General features: G+C 33.5%; 12 non-coding genes across 12 annotated transcripts; all 12 read right to left on the bottom strand.

Moving 5' to 3' along the window:
* Window positions 1-342: 342 nt before the first annotated feature.
* Window positions 343-415, bottom strand: TRNAK-CUU. Its single transcript has one exon. It is a non-coding gene; the product is annotated as a tRNA-Lys (tRNA).
* Window positions 416-1,445: 1,030 nt separating this feature from the next.
* Window positions 1,446-1,517, bottom strand: TRNAK-CUU. The gene has a single exon. It is a non-coding gene; the product is annotated as a tRNA-Lys (tRNA).
* Window positions 1,518-2,547: 1,030 nt separating this feature from the next.
* Window positions 2,548-2,619, bottom strand: TRNAK-CUU. The gene has a single exon. It is a non-coding gene; the product is annotated as a tRNA-Lys (tRNA).
* A 10,364-nt stretch (window positions 2,620-12,983) lies between these two features.
* TRNAK-CUU lies at window positions 12,984-13,055 on the bottom strand. Its single transcript has one exon. It is a non-coding gene; the product is annotated as a tRNA-Lys (tRNA).
* Window positions 13,056-14,082: 1,027 nt separating this feature from the next.
* TRNAK-CUU lies at window positions 14,083-14,155 on the bottom strand. The gene has a single exon. It is a non-coding gene; the product is annotated as a tRNA-Lys (tRNA).
* Window positions 14,156-15,182: 1,027 nt separating this feature from the next.
* On the bottom strand, window positions 15,183-15,254 carry TRNAK-CUU. The gene has a single exon. It is a non-coding gene; the product is annotated as a tRNA-Lys (tRNA).
* A 1,027-nt stretch (window positions 15,255-16,281) lies between these two features.
* On the bottom strand, window positions 16,282-16,353 carry TRNAK-CUU. Its single transcript has one exon. It is a non-coding gene; the product is annotated as a tRNA-Lys (tRNA).
* Window positions 16,354-17,380: 1,027 nt separating this feature from the next.
* On the bottom strand, window positions 17,381-17,452 carry TRNAK-CUU. The gene has a single exon. It is a non-coding gene; the product is annotated as a tRNA-Lys (tRNA).
* Window positions 17,453-18,479: 1,027 nt separating this feature from the next.
* On the bottom strand, window positions 18,480-18,551 carry TRNAK-CUU. The gene has a single exon. It is a non-coding gene; the product is annotated as a tRNA-Lys (tRNA).
* A 1,027-nt stretch (window positions 18,552-19,578) lies between these two features.
* Window positions 19,579-19,650, bottom strand: TRNAK-CUU. Its single transcript has one exon. It is a non-coding gene; the product is annotated as a tRNA-Lys (tRNA).
* Window positions 19,651-20,677: 1,027 nt separating this feature from the next.
* Window positions 20,678-20,749, bottom strand: TRNAK-CUU. The gene has a single exon. It is a non-coding gene; the product is annotated as a tRNA-Lys (tRNA).
* Window positions 20,750-21,776: 1,027 nt separating this feature from the next.
* On the bottom strand, window positions 21,777-21,848 carry TRNAK-CUU. The gene has a single exon. It is a non-coding gene; the product is annotated as a tRNA-Lys (tRNA).
* Between the last annotated feature and the right edge of the window lie 362 nt (window positions 21,849-22,210).

The following is a 22,210-nucleotide window of genomic DNA, read 5'->3' as shown; positions in this document are numbered from 1 at the left end:
TTTTCTTACAAGTTATAACAATCAGAATTAACGCATTAGAAATCAAGTCTAAACGCCCACCCTGGGGCTTCAGCCCAGGACCACAAGGTTAAGATCCTTCCGCTCTACCGACTGAGCTAGACGGGCAACGAACGATGATTATCAATTTTCTTATAACTATTTGGTGCGCTTGTAATATTGATAAAACTAACTTTTTGTATTGTGAGAATGAATATCCAATATTCCCTTATTATAGATACGTTAAAAAACTGGAAATACTTTTTCTTAAAAAATATAGCGATCAATTAAATGTTTATTGGGGAAATCTTTCATAATTAATTATTGATGCATCTCAAGTCTAAACGCCCACCCTGGGACTTGAACCCAGGACCACAAGGTTAAGAGCCTTGCGCTCTACCGACTGAGCTTGACGGGCAACAAAAAATAAAAGTCAATTTTCCTATAATTATTTGTCAGACTTGTAATATTGATAGAACTAATTTTTGTTTTGTGATAATAAAGATCCAATATTCCATTGCTGTAGTTACATAAAAAAAAATATAATGGAAATTAATTTTTCTTACAAGATATAACAATCAGAATTAACGCATTAGAAATCAAGTCCAAACGCCCACCCTGGGGGTTCAGCCCAGGACCACAAGGTTAAGAGCCTTGCGCTCTACCAACTGAGCTAGACGGGCAACGAACGATGATTATCAATTTTCTTATAACTATTTGGTGCACTTGTAATATTGATAAAACTAACTTTTTGTATTGTGAGAATGAACATCCAATATTCCATTATTATAGATACGTTAAAAAATTGGAAATACTTTTTCTTAAAAAATATAGCAATCAATTAAATGTTTATTGGGGAAATCTTTGATAATTAATTATTGATGCATCTCAAGTCTAAACGCCCACCCTGGGACTTGAACCCAGGACCACAAGGTTTAGAGCCTTGCGCTGTACCGACTGAGCAAAACAGGCTATGGACAATGATAATCAATTTTCTTATAACTATTTGTTGGACTTGTAATATTGATAAAACTAACTTTTAGTTTTGTGACAATGAACATCCAAAATTCCATTGCTGTAGTTACATAAAAAATAATACAGAAATTCATTTTTCTTACAAGATATATCAAACAGAATTAACGCATTAGTAATCAAGTCTAAACGCCCGGTGCTTCATCCCAGGACCTCAAGGTTAAGAGTCTTGCGCTCTACTGACTGAGCTAGAGGGGCAACGAACGATGATTATCCATTTTCTTATAACTATTTGGTGCACTTGTAATATTGATAAAACTAACTTTTTGTATTGTGAGAATGAGCATCCAATATTCCCTTATTGTAGATACGTTAAAAAACTGGAAATACTTTTTCATAAAAAATATAGCAATCAATTAAATGTTTATTGGGGAAATCTTTCATAATTCATTATTGAATTGCATCTCAAGTCTAAACGCCCACCCTGGGACTTGAACCCAGGACCACAAGGTTAAGAGCCTTGCGCTCTACCGACTGAGCTAGGCGGCAACAAACAATAAAAGTCAATTTTCCTATAATTATTTGACAGACTTGAAATATTGATAAAACTAACTTTTTGTTTTGTGAAAATAAACATCCAATATTCCATTGATGTAGTTACAAAAAAAAAATAATATGGAGATTCATTTTTCTTACAAGTTATAACAATCAGAATTAACGCATTAGAAATCAAGTCTAAACGCCCACCCTGGGGCTTCAGCCCAGGACCACAAGGTTAAGATCCTTGCGCTCTACCGACTGAGCTAGACGGGCAACGAACGATGATTATCAATTTTCTTATAACTATTTGGTGCACTTGTAATATTGATAAAACTAACTTTTTGTATTGTGAGAATGAACATCCAATATTCCCTTATTATAGATACGTTAAAAAATTGGAAATACTTTTTCTTAAAAAATATAGCAATCAATTAAATGTTTATTGGGGAAATCTTTGATAATTAATTATTGATGCATCTCAAGTCTAAACGCCCACCCTGGGACTTGAACCCAGGACCACAAGGTTTAGAGCCTTGCGCTGTACCGACTGAGCAAAACAGGCTATGGACAATGATAATCAATTTTCTTATAACTATTTGTTGGACTTGTAATATTGATAAAACTAACTTTTAGTTTTGTGACAATGAACATCCAAAATTCCATTGCTGTAGTTACATAAAAAATAATACAGAAATTCATTTTTCTTACAAGATATATCAAACAGAATTAACGCATTAGTAATCAAGTCTAAACGCCCGGTGCTTCATCCCAGGACCTCAAGGTTAAGAGTCTTGCGCTCTACTGACTGAGCTAGAGGGGCAACGAACGATGATTATCCATTTTCTTATAACTATTTGGTGCACTTGTAATATTGATAAAACTAACTTTTTGTATTGTGAGAATGAGCATCCAATATTCCCTTATTGTAGATACGTTAAAAAACTGGAAATACTTTTTCATAAAAAATATAGCAATCAATTAAATGTTTATTGGGGAAATCTTTCATAATTCATTATTGAATTGCATCTCAAGTCTAAACGCCCACCCTGGGACTTGAACCCAGGACCACAAGGTTAAGAGCCTTGCGCTCTACCGACTGAGCCAGGCGGCAACAAACAATAAAAGTCAATTTTCCTATAATTATTTGACAGACTTGAAATATTGATAAAACTAACTTTTTGTTTTGTGAAAATAAACATCCAATATTCCATTGATGTAGTTACAAAAAAAAAATAATATGGAGATTCATTTTTCTTACAAGTTATAACAATCAGAATTAACGCATTAGAAATCAAGTCTAAACGCCCACCCTGGGGCTTCAGCCCAGGACCACAAGGTTAAGATCCTTGCGCTCTACCGACTGAGCTAGACGGGCAACGAACGATGATTATCAATTTTCTTATAACTATTTGGTGCACTTGTAATATTGATAAAACTAACTTTTTGTATTGTGAGAATGAACATCCAATATTCCCTTATTGTAGATACATTAAAAAATTGAAAATATTTTTTCTTAAAAAATATAGCAATCAATTAAATGTTTATTGGGGAAATCTTTGATAATTAATTATTGATGCATCTCAAGTCTAAACGCCCACCCTGGGACTTGAACCAAGGACCACAAGGTTTAAAGCCTTGCGCTGTACCGACTGAGCAAAACAGGCTATGAACAATGATAATCAATTTTCTTACAACTATTTGTTGGACTTGTAATATTGATAAAACTAACTTTTAGTTTTGTGACAATGAACATCCAAAATTCCATTGCTGTAGTTACATAAAAAATAATACAGAAATTCATTTTTCTTACAAGATATATCAAACAGAATTAACGCATTAGTAATCAAGTCTAAACGCCCGGTGCTTCATCCCAGGACCTCAAGGTTAAGAGTCTTGCGCTCTACAGACTGAGCTAGAGGGGCAACGAACGATGATTATCCATTTTCTTATAACTATTTGGTGCACTTGTAATATTGTTAAAACTAACTTTTTGTATTGTGAGAATGAGCATCCAATGTTCCCTTATTGTAGATACGTTAAAAAATTGTAAATACTTTTTCATAAAAAATATAGCAATCAATTAAATATTTATTGGGGAAATCTTTCATAATTCATTATTGATGCATCTCAAGTCTAAACGCCCACCCTGGGAGAATTGAACCCAGGACCACAAGGTTAAGAGCCTTGCGCTCTACCGACTGCTAGACGGACAACAAACAATAAAAGTCAATTTTCCTATAATTATTTGACAGACTTGTAATATTGATAAAACTCACTTTTTGTTTTGTGACAATAAACATCCAATATTCCATTGGTGTAGTTACATAAAAAAATAATATGGAAATTCATTTTTCTTTCAAGATATAACAATCAGAATTAACGCATTAGAAATCAAGTCTAAACGCCCACCCTGGGGCTTCAGCCCAGGACCACAAGTTTAAGATCCTTGCGCTCTACCGACTGAGCTAGACGGGCAACGAACGATGATTATCAATTTTCTTATAACTATTTGGTGCACTTGTAATATTGATAAAACTAACTTTTTGTATTGTGAGAATGAACATCCAATATTCCCTTATTGTAGATACATTAAAAAATTGAAAATATTTTTTCTTAAAAAATATAGCAATCAATTAAATGTTTATTGGGGAAATCTTTGATAATTAATTATTGATGCATCTCAAGTCTAAACGCCCACCCTGGGACTTGAACCCCGGACCACAAGGTTTAGAGCCTTGCGCTGTACCGACTGAGCAAAACAGGCTATGAACAATGATAATCAATTTTCTTATAACTATTTGTTGGACTTGTAATATTGAAAAAACTAACTTTTAGTTTTGTGACAATGAACATCCAAAATTCCATTGCTGTAGTTACATAAAAAATAATACAGAAATTCATTTTTCTTACAAGATATATCAAACAGAATTAACGCATTAGTAAACAAGTCTAAACGCCCGGTGCTTCATCCCAGGACCTCAAGGTTAAGAGTCTTGCGCTCTACTGACTGAGCTAGAGGGGCAACGAACGATGATTATCCATTTTCTTATAACTATTTGGTGCACTTGTAATATTGATAAAACTAACTTTTTGTATTGTGAGAATGAGCATCCAATATTCCCTTATTGTAGATACGTTAAAAAACTGGAAATACTTTTTCATAAAAAATATAGCAATCAATTAAATGTTTATTGGGGAAATCTTTCATAATTAATTCTTGATGCATCTCAAGTCTAAACGCCCACCCTGGGACTTGAACCCAGGACCACAAGGTTAAGAGCCTTGCGCTCTATCGACTGCTAGACGGACAACAAACAATAAAAGTCAATTTTCCTATAATTATTTGACAGACTTGTAATATTGATAAAACTCACTTTTTGTTTTGTGACAATAAACATCCAATATTCCATTGGTGTAGTTACATAAAAAAATAATATGGAAATTCATTTTTCTTTCAAGATATAACAATCATAATTAACGCATTAGAAATCAAGTCTAAACGCCCACCCTGGGGCTTCAGCCCAGGACCACAAGGTTAAGATCCTTGCGCTCTACCGACTGAGCTAGACGGGCAACGAACGATGATTATCAATTTTCTTATAACTATTTGGTGCACTTGTAATATTGATAAAACTAACTTTTTGTATTGTGAGAATGAACATCCAATATTCCCTTATTGTAGATACATTATAAAATTGAAAATATTTTTTCTTAAAAAATATAGCAATCAATTAAATGTTTATTGGGGAAATCTTTGATAATTAATTATTGATGCATCTCAAGTCTAAACGCCCACCCTGGGACTTGAACCCCGGACCACAAGGTTTAGAGCCTTGCGCTGTACCGACTGAGCAAAACAGGCTATGAACAATGATAATCAATTTTCTTATAACTATTTGTTGGACTTGTAATATTGAAAAAACTAACTTTTAGTTTTGTGACAATGAACATCCAAAATTCCATTGCTGTAGTTACATAAAAAATAATACAGAAATTCATTTTTCTTACAAGATATATCAAACAGAATTAACGCATTAGTAAACAAGTCTAAACGCCCGGTGCTTCATCCCAGGACCACAAGGTTAAGAGTCTTGCGCTCTACTGACTGAGCTAGAGGGGCAACGAACGATGATTATCCATTTTCTTATAACTATTTGGTGCACTTGTAATATTGATAAAACTAACTTTTTGTATTGTGAGAATGAGCATCCAATATTCCCTTATTGTAGATACGTTAAAAAACTGGAAATACTTTTTCATAAAAAATATAGCAATCAATTAAATGTTTATTGGGGAAATCTTTCATAATTAATTCTTGATGCATCTCAAGTCTAAACGCCCACCCTGGGACTTGAACCCAGGACCACAAGGTTAAGAGCCTTGCGCTCTATCGACTGCTAGACGGACAACAAACAATAAAAGTCAATTTTCCTATAATTATTTGACAGACTTGTAATATTGATAAAACTCACTTTTTGTTTTGTGACAATAAACATCCAATATTCCATTGGTGTAGTTACATAAAAAAATAATATGGAAATTCATTTTTCTTTCAAGATATAACAATCATAATTAACGCATTAGAAATCAAGTCTAAACGCCCACCCTGGGGCTTCAGCCCAGGACCACAAGGTTAAGATCCTTGCGCTCTACCGACTGAGCTAGACGGGCAACGAACGTTGATTATCAATTTTCTTATAACTATTTGGTGCACTTGTAATATTGATAAAACTAACTTTTTGTATTGTGAGAATGAACATCCAATATTCCCTTATTGTAGATACATTAAAAAATTGAAAATATTTTTTCTTAAAAAATATAGCAATCAATTAAATGTTTATTGGGGAAATCTTTGATAATTAATTATTGATGCATCTCAAGTCTAAACGCCCACCCTGGGACTTGAACCCCGGACCACAAGGTTTAGAGCCTTGCGCTGTACCGACTGAGCAAAACAGGCTATGAACAATGATAATCAATTTTCTTATAACTATTTGTTGGACTTGTAATATTGAAAAAACTAACTTTTAGTTTTGTGACAATGAACATCCAAAATTCCATTGCTGTAGTTACATAAAAAATAATACAGAAATTCATTTTTCTTACAAGATATATCAAACAGAATTAACGCATTAGTAAACAAGTCTAAACGCCCGGTGCTTCATCCCAGGACCTCAAGGTTAAGAGTCTTGCGCTCTACTGACTGAGCTAGAGGGGCAACGAACGATGATTATCCATTTTCTTATAACTATTTGGTGCACTTGTAATATTGATAAAACTAACTTTTTGTATTGTGAGAATGAGCATCCAATATTCCCTTATTGTAGATACGTTAAAAAACTGGAAATACTTTTTCATAAAAAATATAGCAATCAATTAAATGTTTATTGGGGAAATCTTTCATAATTAATTCTTGATGCATCTCAAGTCTAAACGCCCACCCTGGGACTTGAACCCAGGACCACAAGGTTAAGAGCCTTGCGCTCTATCGACTGCTAGACGGACAACAAACAATAAAAGTCAATTTTCCTATAATTATTTGACAGACTTGTAATATTGATAAAACTCACTTTTTGTTTTGTGACAGTAAACATCCAATATTCCATTGGTGTAGTTACATAAAAAAATAATATGGAAATTCATTTTTCTTTCAAGATATAACAATCATAATTAACGCATTAGAAATCAAGTCTAAACGCCCACCCTGGGGCTTCAGCCCAGGACCACAAGGTTAAGATCCTTGCGCTCTACCGACTGAGCTAGACGGGCAACGAACGATGATTATCAATTTTCTTATAACTATTTGGTGCACTTGTAATATTGATAAAACTAACTTTTTGTATTGTGAGAATGAACATCCAATATTCCCTTATTGTAGATACATTAAAAAATTGAAAATATTTTTTCTTAAAAAATATAGCAATCAATTAAATGTTTATTGGGGAAATCTTTGATAATTAATTATTGATGCATCTCAAGTCTAAACGCCCACCCTGGGACTTGAACCCAGGACCACAAGGTTTAGAGCCTTGCGCTGTACCGACTGAGCAAAACAGGCTATGAACAATGATAATCAATTTTCTTATAACTATTTGTTGGACTTGTAATATTGAAAAAACTAACTTTTTGTTTTGTGACAATGAACATCCAAAATTCCATTGCTGTAGTTACATAAAAAATAATACAGAAATTCATTTTTCTTACAAGATATATCAAACAGAACTAACGCATTAGTAAACAAGTCTAAACGCCCGGTGCTTCATCCCAGGACCTCAAGGTTAAGAGTCTTGCGCTCTACTGACTGAGCTAGAGGGGCAACGAACGATGATTATCCATTTTCTTATAACTATTTGGTGCAATTGTAATATTGATAAAACTAACTTTTTGTATTGTGAGAATGAACATCCAATATTCCCTTATTGTAGATACATTAAAAAATTGAAAATATTTTTTCTTAAAAAATATAGCAATCAATTAAATGTTTATTGGGGAAATCTTTGATAATTAATTATTGATGCATCTCAAGTCTAAACGCCCACCCTGGGACTTGAACCCCGGACCACAAGGTTTAGAGCCTTGCGCTGTACCGACTGAGCAAAACAGGCTATGAACAATGATAATTAATTTTCTTATAACTATTTGTTGGACTTGTAATATTGATAAAACTAACTTTTAGTTTTGTGACAATGAACATCCAAAATTCCATTGCTGTAGTTACATAAAAAATAATACAGAAATTCATTTTTCTTACAAGATATATCAAACAGAATTAACGCATTAGTAAACAAGTCTAAACGCCCGGTGCTTCATCCCAGGACCTCAAGGTTAAGAGTCTTGCGCTCTACTGACTGAGCTAGAGGGGCAACGAACGATGATTATCCATTTTCTTATAACTATTTGGTGCACTTGTAATATTGATAAAACTAACTTTTTGTATTGTGAGAATGAGCATCCAATATTCCCTTATTGTAGATACGTTAAAAAACTGGAAATACTTTTTCATAAAAAATATAGCAATCAATTAAATGTTTATTGGGGAAATCTTTCATAATTAATTCTTGATGCATCTCAAGTCTAAACGCCCACCCTGGGACTTGAACCCAGGACCACAAGGTTAAGAGCCTTGTGCTCTATCGACTGCTAGACGGACAACAAACAATAAAAGTCAATTTTCCTATAATTATTTGACAGACTTGTAATATTGATAAAACTCACTTTTTGTTTTGTGACAATAAACATCCAATATTCCATTGGTGTAGGTACATAAAAAAATAATATGGAAATTCATTTTTCTTTCAAGATATAACAATCATAATTAACGCATTAGAAATCAAGTCTAAACGCCCACCCTGGGGCTTCAGCCCAGGACCACAAGGTTAAGATCCTTGCGCTCTACCGACTGAGCTAGACGGGCAACGAACGATGATTATCAATTTTCTTATAACTATTTGGTGCACTTGTAATATTGATAAAACTAACTTTTTGTATTGTGAGAATGAACATCCAATATTCCCTTATTGTAGATACATTAAAAAATTGAAAATATTTTTTCTTAAAAAATATAGCAATCAATTAAATGTTTATTGGGGAAATCTTTGATAATTAATTATTGATGCATCTCAAGTCTAAACGCCCACCCTGGGACTTGAACCCAGGACCACAAGGTTTAGAGCCTTGTGCTGTACCGACTGAGCAAAACAGGCTATGAACAATGATAATCAATTTTCTTATAACTATTTGTTGGACTTGTAATATTGAAAAAACTAACTTTTTGTTTTGTGACAATGAACATCCAAAATTCCATTGCTGTAGTTACATAAAAAATAATACAGAAATTCATTTTTCTTACAAGATATATCAAACAGAACTAACGCATTAGTAAACAAGTCTAAACGCCCGGTGCTTCATCCCAGGACCTCAAGGTTAAGAGTCTTGCGCTCTACTGACTGAGCTAGAGGGGCAACGAACGATGATTATCCATTTTCTTATAACTATTTGGTGCACTTGTAATATTGATAAAACTAACTTTTTGTATTGTGAGAATGAGCATCCAATATTCCCTTATTGTAGATACGTTAAAAAACTGGAAATACTTTTTCATAAAAAATATAGCAATCAATTAAAAGTTTATTGGGGAAATCTTTCATAATTCATTATTGATGCATCTCAAGTCTAAACGCCCACCCTGGGACTTGAACCCAGGTACACAAGGTTAAGAGCCTTGCGCTCTACTGACTGAGCTAGGCGGCAACAAACAATAAAAGTCAATTTTCCTATAATTATTTGACAGACTTGAAATATTGATAAAACTAACTTTTTGTTTTGTGAAAATAAACATCCAATATTCCATTGATGTAGTTACAAAAAAATAATAATATGGAGATTCATTTTTCTTACAAGTTATAACAATCAGAATTAACGCATTAGAAATCAAGTCTAAACGCCCACCCTGGGGCTTCAGCCCAGGACCACAAGGTTAAGATCCTTGCGCTCTACCGACTGAGCTAGACGGGCAACGAACGATGATTATCAATTTTCTTATAACTATTTGGTGCACTTGTAATATTGATAAAACTAACTTTTTGTATTGTGAGAATGAACATCCAATATTCCCTTATTGTAGATACATTAAAAAATTGAAAATATTTTTTCTTAAAAAATATAGCAATCAATTAAATGTTTATTGGGGAAATCTTTGATAATTAATTATTGATGCATCTCAAGTCTAAACGCCCACCCTGGGACTTAAACCCAGGACCACAAGGTTTAGAGCCTTGCGCTGTACCGACTGAGCAAAACAGGCTATGAACAATGATAATCAATTTTCTTATAACTATTTGTTGGACTTGTAATATTGATAAAACTAACTTTTAGTTTTGTGACAATGAACATCCAAAATTCCATTGCTGTAGTTACATAAAAAATAATACAGAAATTCATTTTTCTTACAAGATATATCAAACAGAACTAACGCATTAGTAAACAAGTCTAAACGCCCGGTGCTTCATCCCAGGACCTCAAGGTTAAGAGTCTTGCGCTCTACTGACTGAGCTAGAGGGGCAACGAACGATGATTATCCATTTTCTTATAACTATTTGGTGCACTTGTAATATTGATAAAACTAACTTTTTGTATTGTGAGAATGAGCATCCAATATTCCCTTATTGTAGATACGTTAAAAAACTGGAAATACTTTTTCATAAAAAATATAGCAATCAATTAAATGTTTATTGGGGAAATCTTTCATAATTCATTATTGATGCATCTCAAGTCTAAACGCCCACCCTGGGACTTGAACCCAGGTACACAAAGTTAAGAGCCTTGCGCTCTACCGACTGAGCTAGGCGGCAACAAACAATAAAAGTCAATTTTCCTATAATTATTTGACAGACTTGAAATATTGATAAAACTAACTTTTTGTTTTGTGAAAATAAACATCCAATATTCCATTGATGTAGTTACAAAAAAAAATAATATGGAGATTCATTTTTCTTACAAGTTATAACAATCAGAATTAACGCATTAGAAATCAAGTCTAAACGCCCACCCTGGGGCTTCAGCCCAGGACCACAAGGTTAAGATCCTTGCGCTCTACCGACTGAGCTAGACGGGCAACGAACGATGATTATCAATTTTCTTATAACTATTTGGTGCACTTGTAATATTGATAAAACTAACTTTTTGTATTGTGAGAATGAACATCCAATATTCCCTTATTGTAGATACATTAAAAAATTGAAAATATTTTTTCTTAAAAAATATAGCAATCAATTAAATGTTTATTGGGGAAATCTTTGATAATTAATTATTGATGCATCTCAAGTCTAAACGCCCACCCTGGGACTTAAACCCAGGACCACAAGGTTTAGAGCCTTGCGCTGTACCGACTGAGCAAAACAGGCTATGAACAATGATAATCAATTTTCTTATAACTATTTGTTGGACTTGTAATATTGATAAAACTAACTTTTTGTTTTGTGACAATGAACATCCAAAATTCCATTGCTGTAGTTACATAAAAAATAATACAGAAATTCATTTTTCTTACAAGATATATCAAACAGAATTAACGCATTAGTAAACAAGTCTAAACGCCCGGTGCTTCATCCCAGGACCTCAAGGTTAAGAGTCTTGCGCTCTACTGACTGAGCTAGAGGGGCAACGAACGATGATTATCCATTTTCTTATAACTATTTGGTGCACTTGTAATATTGATAAAACTAACTTTTTGTATTGTGAGAATGAGCATCCAATATTCCCTTATTGTAGATACGTTAAAAAACTGGAAATACTTTTTCATAAAAAATATAGCAATCAATTAAATGTTTATTGGGGAAATCTTTCATAATTAATTCTTGATGCATCTCAAGTCTAAACGCCCACCCTGGGACTTGAACCCAGGACCACAAGGTTAAGAGCCTTGCGCTCTATCGACTGCTAGACGGACAACAAACAATAAAAGTCAATTTTCCTATAATTATTTGACAGACTTGTAATATTGATAAAACTAACTTTTTGTTTTGTGACAATAAACATCCAATATTCCATTGGTGTAGTTACATAAAAAAATAATATGGAAATTCATTTTTCTTTCAAGATATAACAATCATAATTAACGCATTAGAAATCAAGTCTAAACGCCCACCCTGGGGCTTCAGCCCAGGACCACAAGGTTAAGATCCTTGCGCTCTACCGACTGAGCTAGACGGGCAACGAACGATGATTATCAATTTTCTTATAACTATTTGGTGCACTTGTAATATTGATAAAACTAACTTTTTGTATTGTGAGAATGAACATCCAATATTCCCTTATTGTAGATACATTAAAAAATTGAAAATATTTTTTCTTAAAAAATATAGCAATCAATTAAATGTTTATTGGGGAAATCTTTGATAATTAATTATTGATGCATCTCAAGTCTAAACGCCCACCCTGGGACTTGAACCCCGGACCACAAGGTTTAGAGCCTTGCGCTGTACCGACTGAGCAAAACAGGCTATGAACAATGATAATCAATTTTCTTATAACTATTTGTTGGACTTGTAATATTGATAAAACTAACTTTTAGTTTTGTGACAATGAACATCCAAAATTCCATTGCTGTAGTTACATAAAAAATAATACACAAATTCATTTTTCTTACAAGATATATCAAACAGAATTAACGCATTAGTAATCAAGTCTAAACGCCCGGTGCTTCATCCCAGGACCTCAAGGTTAAGAGTCTTGCGCTCTACTGACTGAGCTAGAGGGGCAACGAACGATGATTATCCATTTTCTTATAACTATTTGGTGCACTTGTAATATTGATAAAACTAACTTTTTGTATTGTGAGAATGAGCATCCAATATTCCCTTATTGTAGATACGTTAAAAAACTGGAAATACTTTTTCATAAAAAATATAGCAATCAATTAAATGTTTATTGGGGAAATCTTTCATAATTAATTCTTGATGCATCTCAAGTCTAAACGCCCACCCTGGGACTTGAACCCAGGACCACAAGGTTAAGAGCCTTGCGCTCTACCGACTGAGCTAGGCGGCAACAAACAATAAAAGTCAATTTTCCTATAATTATTTGACAGACTTGTAATATTGATAAAACTAACTTTTTGTTTTGTGAAAATAAACATCCAATATTCCATTGATGTAGTTACAAAAAAAAATAATATGGAGATTCATTTTTCTTACAAGTTATAACAATCAGAATTAACGCATTAGAAATCAAGTCTAAACGCCCACCCTGGGGCTTCAGCCCAGGACCACAAGGTTAAGATCCTTGCGCTCTACCGACTGAGCTAGACGGGCAACGAACGATGATTATCAATTTTCTTATAACTATTTGGTGCACTTGTAATATTGATAAAACTAACTTTTTGTATTGTGAGAATGAACATCCAATATTCCCTTATTGTAGATACATTAAAAAATTGAAAATATTTTTTCTTAAAAAATATAGCAATCAATTAAATGTTTATTGGGGAAATCTTTGATAATTAATTATTGATGCATCTCAAGTCTAAACGCCCACCCTGGGACTTGAACCCAGGACCACAAGGTTTAGAGCCTTGCGCTGTACCGACTGAGCAAAACAGGCTATGAACAATGATAATCAATTTTCTTATAACTATTTGTTGGACTTGTAATATTGATAAAACTAACTTTTAGTTTTGTGACAATGAACATCCAAAATTCCATTGCTGTAGTTACATAAAAAATAATACAGAAATTCATTTTTCTTACAAGATATATCAAACAGAATTAACGCATTAGTATACAAGTCTAAACGCCCGGTGCTTCATCCCAGGACCTCAAGGTTAAGAGTCTTGCGCTCTACTGACTGAGCTAGAGGGGCAACGAACGATGATTATCCATTTTCTTATAACTATTTGGTGCACTTGTAATATTGATAAAACTAACTTTTTGTATTGTGAGAATGAGCATCCAATATTCCCTTATTGTAGATACGTTAAAAAACTGGAAATACTTTTTCATAAAAAATATAGCAATCAATTAAATGTTTATTGGGGAAATCTTTCATAATTAATTCTTGATGCATCTCAAGTCTAAACGCCCACCCTGGGACTTGAACCCAGGACCACAAGGTTAAGAGCCTTGCGCTCTACCGACTGAGCTAGACGGACAACAAACAATAAAAATCAATTTTCCTATAATTATTTGACAGACTTGTAATATTGATAAAACTAACTTTTTGTTTTGTGACAATAAACATCCAATATTCCATTGGTGTAGTTACATAAAAAAATAATATGGAAATTCATTTTTCTTTCAAGATATAACAATCATAATTAACGCATTAGAAATCAAGTCTAAACGCCCACCCTGGGGCTTCAGCCCAGGACCACAAGGTTAAGATCCTTGCGCTCTACCGACTGAGCTAGACGGGCAACGAACGATGATTATCAATTTTCTTATAACTATTTGGTGCACTTGTAATATTGATAAAACTAACTTTTTGTATTGTGAGAATGAACATCCAATATTCCCTTATTGTAGATACATTAAAAAATTGAAAATATTTTTTCTTAAAAAATATAGCAATCAATTAAATGTTTATTGGGGAAATCTTTGATAATTAATTATTGATGCATCTCAAGTCTAAACGCCCACCCTGGGACTTGAACCCAGGACCACAAGGTTTAGAGCCTTGCGCTGTACCGACTGAGCAAAACAGGCTATGAACAATGATAATCAATTTTCTTATAACTATTTGTTGGACTTGTAATATTGATAAAACTAACTTTTAGTTTTGTGACAATGAACATCCAAAATTCCATTGCTGTAGTTACATAAAAAATAATACACAAATTCATTTTTCTTACAAGATATATCAAACAGAATTAACGCATTAGTAATCAAGTCTAAACGCCCGGTGCTTCATCCCAGGACCTCAAGGTTAAGAGTCTTGCGCTCTACTGACTGAGCTAGAGGGGCAACGAACGATGATTATCCATTTTCTTATAACTATTTGGTGCACTTGTAATATTGATAAAACTAACTTTTTGTATTGTGAGAATGAGCATCCAATATTCCCTTATTGTAGATACGTTAAAAAACTGGAAATACTTTTTCATAAAAAATATAGCAATCAATTAAATGTTTATTGGGGAAATCTTTCATAATTAATTCTTGATGCATCTCAAGTCTAAACGCCCACCCTGGGACTTGAACCCAGGACCACAAGGTTAAGAGCCTTGCGCTCTACCGACTGAGCTAGGCGGCAACAAACAATAAAAGTCAATTTTCCTATAATTATTTGACAGACTTGTAATATTGATAAAACTAACTTTTTGTTTTGTGAAAATAAACATCCAATATTCCATTGATGTAGTTACAAAAAAAAATAATATGGAGATTCATTTTTCTTACAAGTTATAACAATCAGAATTAACGCATTAGAAATCAAGTCTAAACGCCCACCCTGGGGCTTCAGCCCAGGACCACAAGGTTAAGATCCTTGCGCTCTACCGACTGAGCTAGACGGGCAACGAACGATGATTATCAATTTTCTTATAACTATTTGGTGCACTTGTAATATTGATAAAACTAACTTTTTGTATTGTGAGAATGAACATCCAATATTCCCTTATTGTAGATACATTAAAAAATTGAAAATATTTTTTCTTAAAAAATATAGCAATCAATTAAATGTTTATTGGGGAAATCTTTGATAATTAATTATTGATGCATCTCAAGTCTAAACGCCCACCCTGGGACTTGAACCCAGGACCACAAGGTTTAGAGCCTTGCGCTGTACCGACTGAGCAAAACAGGCTATGAACAATGATAATCAATTTTCTTATAACTATTTGTTGGACTTGTAATATTGATAAAACTAACTTTTAGTTTTGTGACAATGAACATCCAAAATTCCATTGCTGTAGTTACATAAAAAATAATACAGAAATTCATTTTTCTTACAAGATATATCAAACAGAATTAACGCATTAGTATACAAGTCTAAACGCCCGGTGCTTCATCCCAGGACCTCAAGGTTAAGAGTCTTGCGCTCTACTGACTGAGCTAGAGGGGCAACGAACGATGATTATCCATTTTCTTATAACTATTTGGTGCACTTGTAATATTGATAAAACTAACTTTTTGTATTGTGAGAATGAGCATCCAATATTCCCTTATTTTAGATACGTTAAAAAACTGGAAATACTTTTTCATAAAAAATATAGCAATCAATTAAATGTTTATTGGGGAAATCTTTCATAATTAATTCTTGATGCATCTCAAGTCTAAACGCCCACCCTGGGACTTGAACCCAGGACCACAAGGTTAAGAGCCTTGCGCTCTACCGACTGAGCTAGGCGGCAACAAACAATAAAAATCAATTTTCCTATAATTATTTGACAGACTTGTAATATTGATAAAACTAACTTTTTGTTTTGTGACAATAAACATCCAATATTCCATTGGTGTAGTTACATAAAAAAATAATATGGAAATTCATTTTTCTTTCAAGATATAACAATCATAATTAACGCATTAGAAATCAAGTCTAAACGCCCACCCTGGGGCTTCAGCCCAGGACCACAAGGTTAAGATCCTTGCGCTCTACCGACTGAGCTAGACGGGCAACGAACGATGATTATCAATTTTCTTATAACTATTTGGTGCACTTGTAATATTGATAAAACTAACTTTTTGTATTGTGAGAATGAACATCCAATATTCCCTTATTGTAGATACATTAAAAAATTGAAAATATTTTTTCTTAAAAAATATAGCAATCAATTAAATGTTTATTGGGGAAATCTTTGATAATTAATTATTGATGCATCTCAAGTCTAAACGCCCACCCTGGGACTTGAACCCAGGACCACAAGGTTTAGAGCCTTGCGCTGTACCGACTGAGCAAAACAGGCTATGAACAATGATAATCAATTTTCTTATAACTATTTGTTGGACTTGTAATATTGATAAAACTAACTTTTAGTTTTGTGACAATGAACATCCAAAATTCCATTGCTGTAGTTACATAAAAAATAATACAGAAATTCATTTTTCTTACAAGATATATCAAACAGAATTAACGCATTAGTAATCAAGTCTAAACGCCCGGTGCTTCATCCCAGGACCTCAAGGTTAAGAGTCTTGCGCTCTACTGACTGAGCTAGAGGGGCAACGAACGATGATTATCCATTTTCTTATAACTATTTGGTGCACTTGTAATATTGATAAAACTAACTTTTTGTATTGTGAGAATGAGCATCCAATATTCCCTTATTGTAGATATGTTAAAAAACTGGAAATACTTTTTCATAAAAAATATAGCAATCAATTAAATGTTTATTGGGGAAATCTTTCATAATTAATTCTTGATGCATCTCAAGTCTAAACGCCCACCCTGGGACTTGAACCCAGGACCACAAGGTTAAGAGCCTTGCGCTCTACCGACTGAGCTAGGCGGCAACAAACAATAAAAGTCAATTTTCCTATAATTATTTGACAGACTTGTAATATTGATAAAACTAACTTTTTGTTTTGTGAAAATAAACATCCAATATTCCATTGATGTAGTTACAAAAAAAAATAATATGGAGATTCATTTTTCTTACAAGTTATAACAATCAGAATTAACGCATTAGAAATCAAGTCTAAACGCCCACCCTGGGGCTTCAGCCCAGGACCACAAGGTTAAGATCCTTGCGCTCTACCGACTGAGCTAGACGGGCAACGAACGATGATTATCAATTTTCTTATAACTATTTGGTGCACTTGTAATATTGATAAAACTAACTTTTTGTATTGTGAGAATGAACATCCAATATTCCCTTATTGTAGATACATTAAAAAATTGAAAATATTTTTTCTTAAAAAATATAGCAATCAATTAAATGTTTATTGGGGAAATCTTTGATAATTAATTATTGATGCATCTCAAGTCTAAACGCCCACCCTGGGACTTGAACCCAGGACCACAAGGTTTAGAGCCTTGCGCTGTACCGACTGAGCAAAACAGGCTATGAACAATGATAATCAATTTTCTTATAACTATTTGTTGGACTTGTAATATTGATAAAACTAACTTTTAGTTTTGTGACAATGAACATCCAAAATTCCATTGCTGTAGTTACATAAAAAATAATACAGAAATTCATTTTTCTTACAAGATATATCAAACAGAATTAACGCATTAGTAATCAAGTCTAAACGCCCGGTGCTTCATCCCAGGACCTCAAGGTTAAGAGTCTTGCGCTCTACTGACTGAGCTAGAGGGGAAACGAACGATGATTATCCATTTTCTTAAAACTATTTGGTGCACTTGTAATATTGATAAAACTAACTTTTTGTATTGTGAGAATGAGCATCCAATATTCCCTTATTGTAGATACGTTAAAAAATTGTAAATACTTTTTCTTAAAAAATATAGCAATCAATTAAATATTTATTGGGGAAATCTTTCATAATTAATTCTTGATGCATCTCAAGTCTAAACGCCCACCCTGGGACTTGAACCCAGGACCACAAGGTTAAGAGCCTTGTGCTCTACCGACTGAGCTAGGCGGCAACAAACAATAAAAGTCAATTTTCCTATAATTATTTGACAGACTTGTAATATTGATAAAACTAACTTTTTGTTTTGTGAAAATAAACATCCAATATTCCATTGATGTAGTTACAAAAAAAAATAATATGGAGATTCATTTTTCTTACAAGTTATAACAATCAGAATTAACGCATTAGAAATCAAGTCTAAACGCCCACCCTGGGGCTTCAGCCCAGGCCCACAAGGTTAAGATCCTTGCGCTCTACCGACTGAGCTAGACGGGCAACGAACGATGATTATCAATTTTCTTATAACTATTTGGTGCACTTGTAATATTGATAAAACTAACTTTTTGTATTGTGAGAATGAACATCCAATATTCCCTTATTGTAGATACATTAAAAAATTGAAAATATTTTTTCTTAAAAAATATAGCAATCAATTAAATGTTTATTGGGGAAATCTTTGATAATTAATTATTGATGCATCTCAAGTCTAAACGCCCACCCTGGGACTTGAACCCAGGACCACAAGGTTTAGAGCCTTGCGCTGTACCGACTGAGCAAAACAGGCTATGAACAATGATAATCAATTTTCTTATAACTATTTGTTGGACTTGTAATATTGAAAAAACTAACTTTTTGTTTTGTGACAATGAACATCCAAAATTCCATTGCTGTAGTTACATAAAAAATAATACAGAAATTCATTTTTCTTACAAGATATATCAAACAGAACTAACGCATTAGTAAACAAGTCTAAATGCCCGGTGCTTCATCCCAGGACCTCAAGGTTAAGAGTCTTGCGCTCTACTGACTGAGCTAGAGGGGCAACGAACGATGATTATCCATTTTCTTATAACTATTTGGTGCACTTGTAATATTGATAAAACTAACTTTTTGTATTGTGAGAATGAGCATCCAATATTCCCTTATTGTAGATACGTTAAAAAACTGGAAATACTTTTTCATAAAAAATATAGCAATCAATTAAATGTTTATTGGGGAAATCTTTCATAATTAATTCTTGATGCATCTCAAGTCTAAACGCCCACCCTGGGACTTGAACCCAGGACCACAAGGTTAAGAGCCTTGCGCTCTACCGACTGAGCTAGGCGGCAACAAACAATAAAAGTCAATTTTCCTATAATTATTTGACAGACTTGTAATATTGATAAAACTAACTTTTTGTTTTGTGAAAATAAACATCCAATATTCCATTGATGTAGTTACAAAAAAAAATAATATAGAGATTCATTTTTCTTACAAGTTATAACAATCAGAATTAACGCATTAGAAATCAAGTCTAAACGCCCACCCTGGGGCTTCAGCCCAGGACCACAAGGTTAAGATCCTTGCGCTCTACCGACTGAGCTAGACGGGCAACGAACGATGATTATCAATTTTCTTATAACTATTTGGTGCACTTGTAATATTGATAAAACTAACTTTTTGTATTGTGAGAATGAACATCCAATATTCCCTTATTGTAGATACATTAAAAAATTGAAAATATTTTTTCTTAAAAAATATAGCAATCAATTAAATGTTTATTGGGGAAATCTTTGATAATTAATTATTGATGCATCTCAAGTCTAAACGCCCACCCTGGGACTTGAACCCAGGACCACAAGGTTTAGAGCCTTGCGCTGTACCGACTGAGCAAAACAGGCTATGAACAATGATAATCAATTTTCTTATAACTATTTGTTGGACTTGTAATATTGATAAAACTAACTTTTAGTTTTGTGACAATGAACATCCAAAATTCCATTGCTGTAGTTACATAAAAAATAATACAGAAATTCATTTTTCTTACAAGATATATCAAACAGAATTAACGCATTAGTAAACAAGTCTAAACGCCCGGTGCTTCATCCCAGGACCTCAAGGTTAAGAGTCTTGCGCTCTACTGACTGAGCTAGAGGGGTAACGAACGATGATTATCCATTTTCTTATAACTATTTGGTGCACTTGTAATATTGATAAAACTAACTTTTTGTATTGTGAGAATGAGCATCCAATATTCCCTTATTGTAGATACGTTAAAAAACTGGAAATACTTTTTCATAAAAAATATAGCAATCAATTAAATGTTTATTGGGGAAATCTTTCATAATTAATTCTTGATGCATCTCAAGTCCAAACGCCCACCCTGGGACTTGAACCCAGGACCACAAGGTTAAGAGCCTTGTGCTCTACCGACTGAGCTAGGCGGCAACAAACAATAAAAGTCAATTTTCCTATAATTATTTGACAGACTTGTAATATTGATAAAACTAACTTTTTGTTTTGTGAAAATAAACATCCAATATTCCATTGATGTAGTTACAAAAAAAAATAATATGGAGATTCATTTTTCTTACAAGTTATAACAATCAGAATTAACGCATTAGAAATCAAGTCTAAACGCCCACCCTGGGGCTTCAGCCCAGGCCCACAAGGTTAAGATCCTTGCGCTCTACCGACTGAGCTAGACGGGCAACGAACGATGATTATCAATTTTCTTATAACTATTTGGTGCACTTGTAATATTGATAAAACTAACTTTTTGTATTGTGAGAATGAACATCCAATATTCCCTTATTGTAGATACATTAAAAAATTGAAAATATTTTTTCTTAAAAAATATAGCAATCAATTAAATGTTTATTGGGGAAATCTTTGATAATTAATTATTGATGCATCTCAAGTCTAAACGCCCACCCTGGGACTTGAACCCAGGACCACAAGGTTTAGAGCCTTGCGCTGTACCGACTGAGCAAAACAGGCTATGAACAATGATAATCAATTTTCTTATAACTATTTGTTGGACTTGTAATATTGAAAAAACTAACTTTTTGTTTTGTGACAATGAACATCCAAAATTCCATTGCTGTAGTTACATAAAAAATAATACAGAAATTCATTTTTCTTACAAGATATATCAAACAGAACTAACGCATTAGTAAACAAGTCTAAACGCCCGGTGCTTCATCCCAGGACCTCAAGGTTAAGAGTCTTGCGCTCTACTGACTGAGCTAGAGGGGCAACGAACGATGATTATCCATTTTCTTATAACTATTTGGTGCACTTGTAATATTGATAAAACTAACTTTTTGTATTGTGAGAATGAGCATCCAATATTCCCTTATTGTAGATACGTTAAAAAACTGGAAATACTTTTTCATAAAAAATATAGCAATCAATTAAATGTTTATTGGGGAAATCTTTCATAATTAATTCTTGATGCATCTCAAGTCTAAACGCCCACCCTGGGACTTGAACCCAGGACCACAAGGTTAAGAGCCTTGCGCTCTACCGACTGAGCTAGGCGGCAACAAACAATAAAAGTCAATTTTCCTATAATTATTTGACAGACTTGTAATATTGATAAAACTAACTTTTTGTTTTGTGAAAATAAACATCCAATATTCCATTGATGTAGTTACAAAAAAAAATAATATAGAGATTCATTTTTCTTACAAGTTATAACAATCAGAATTAACGCATTAGAAATCAAGTCTAAACGCCCACCCTGGGGCTTCAGCCCAGGACCACAAGGTTAAGATCCTTGCGCTCTACCGACTGAGCTAGACGGGCAACGAACGATGATTATCAATTTTCTTATAACTATTTGGTGCACTTGTAATATTGATAAAACTAACTTTTTGTATTGTGAGAATGAACATCCAATATTC

This window comes from Ipomoea nil, unplaced genomic scaffold (assembly GCF_001879475.1).
Source record: "Ipomoea nil cultivar Tokyo-kokei standard unplaced genomic scaffold, Asagao_1.1 scaffold3056, whole genome shotgun sequence".
NCBI lineage: Eukaryota > Viridiplantae > Streptophyta > Magnoliopsida > Solanales > Convolvulaceae > Ipomoea > Ipomoea nil.
Note: the sequence above shows the minus strand (reverse complement) of the source record. Positions and strands in the feature narration are given on the sequence as shown.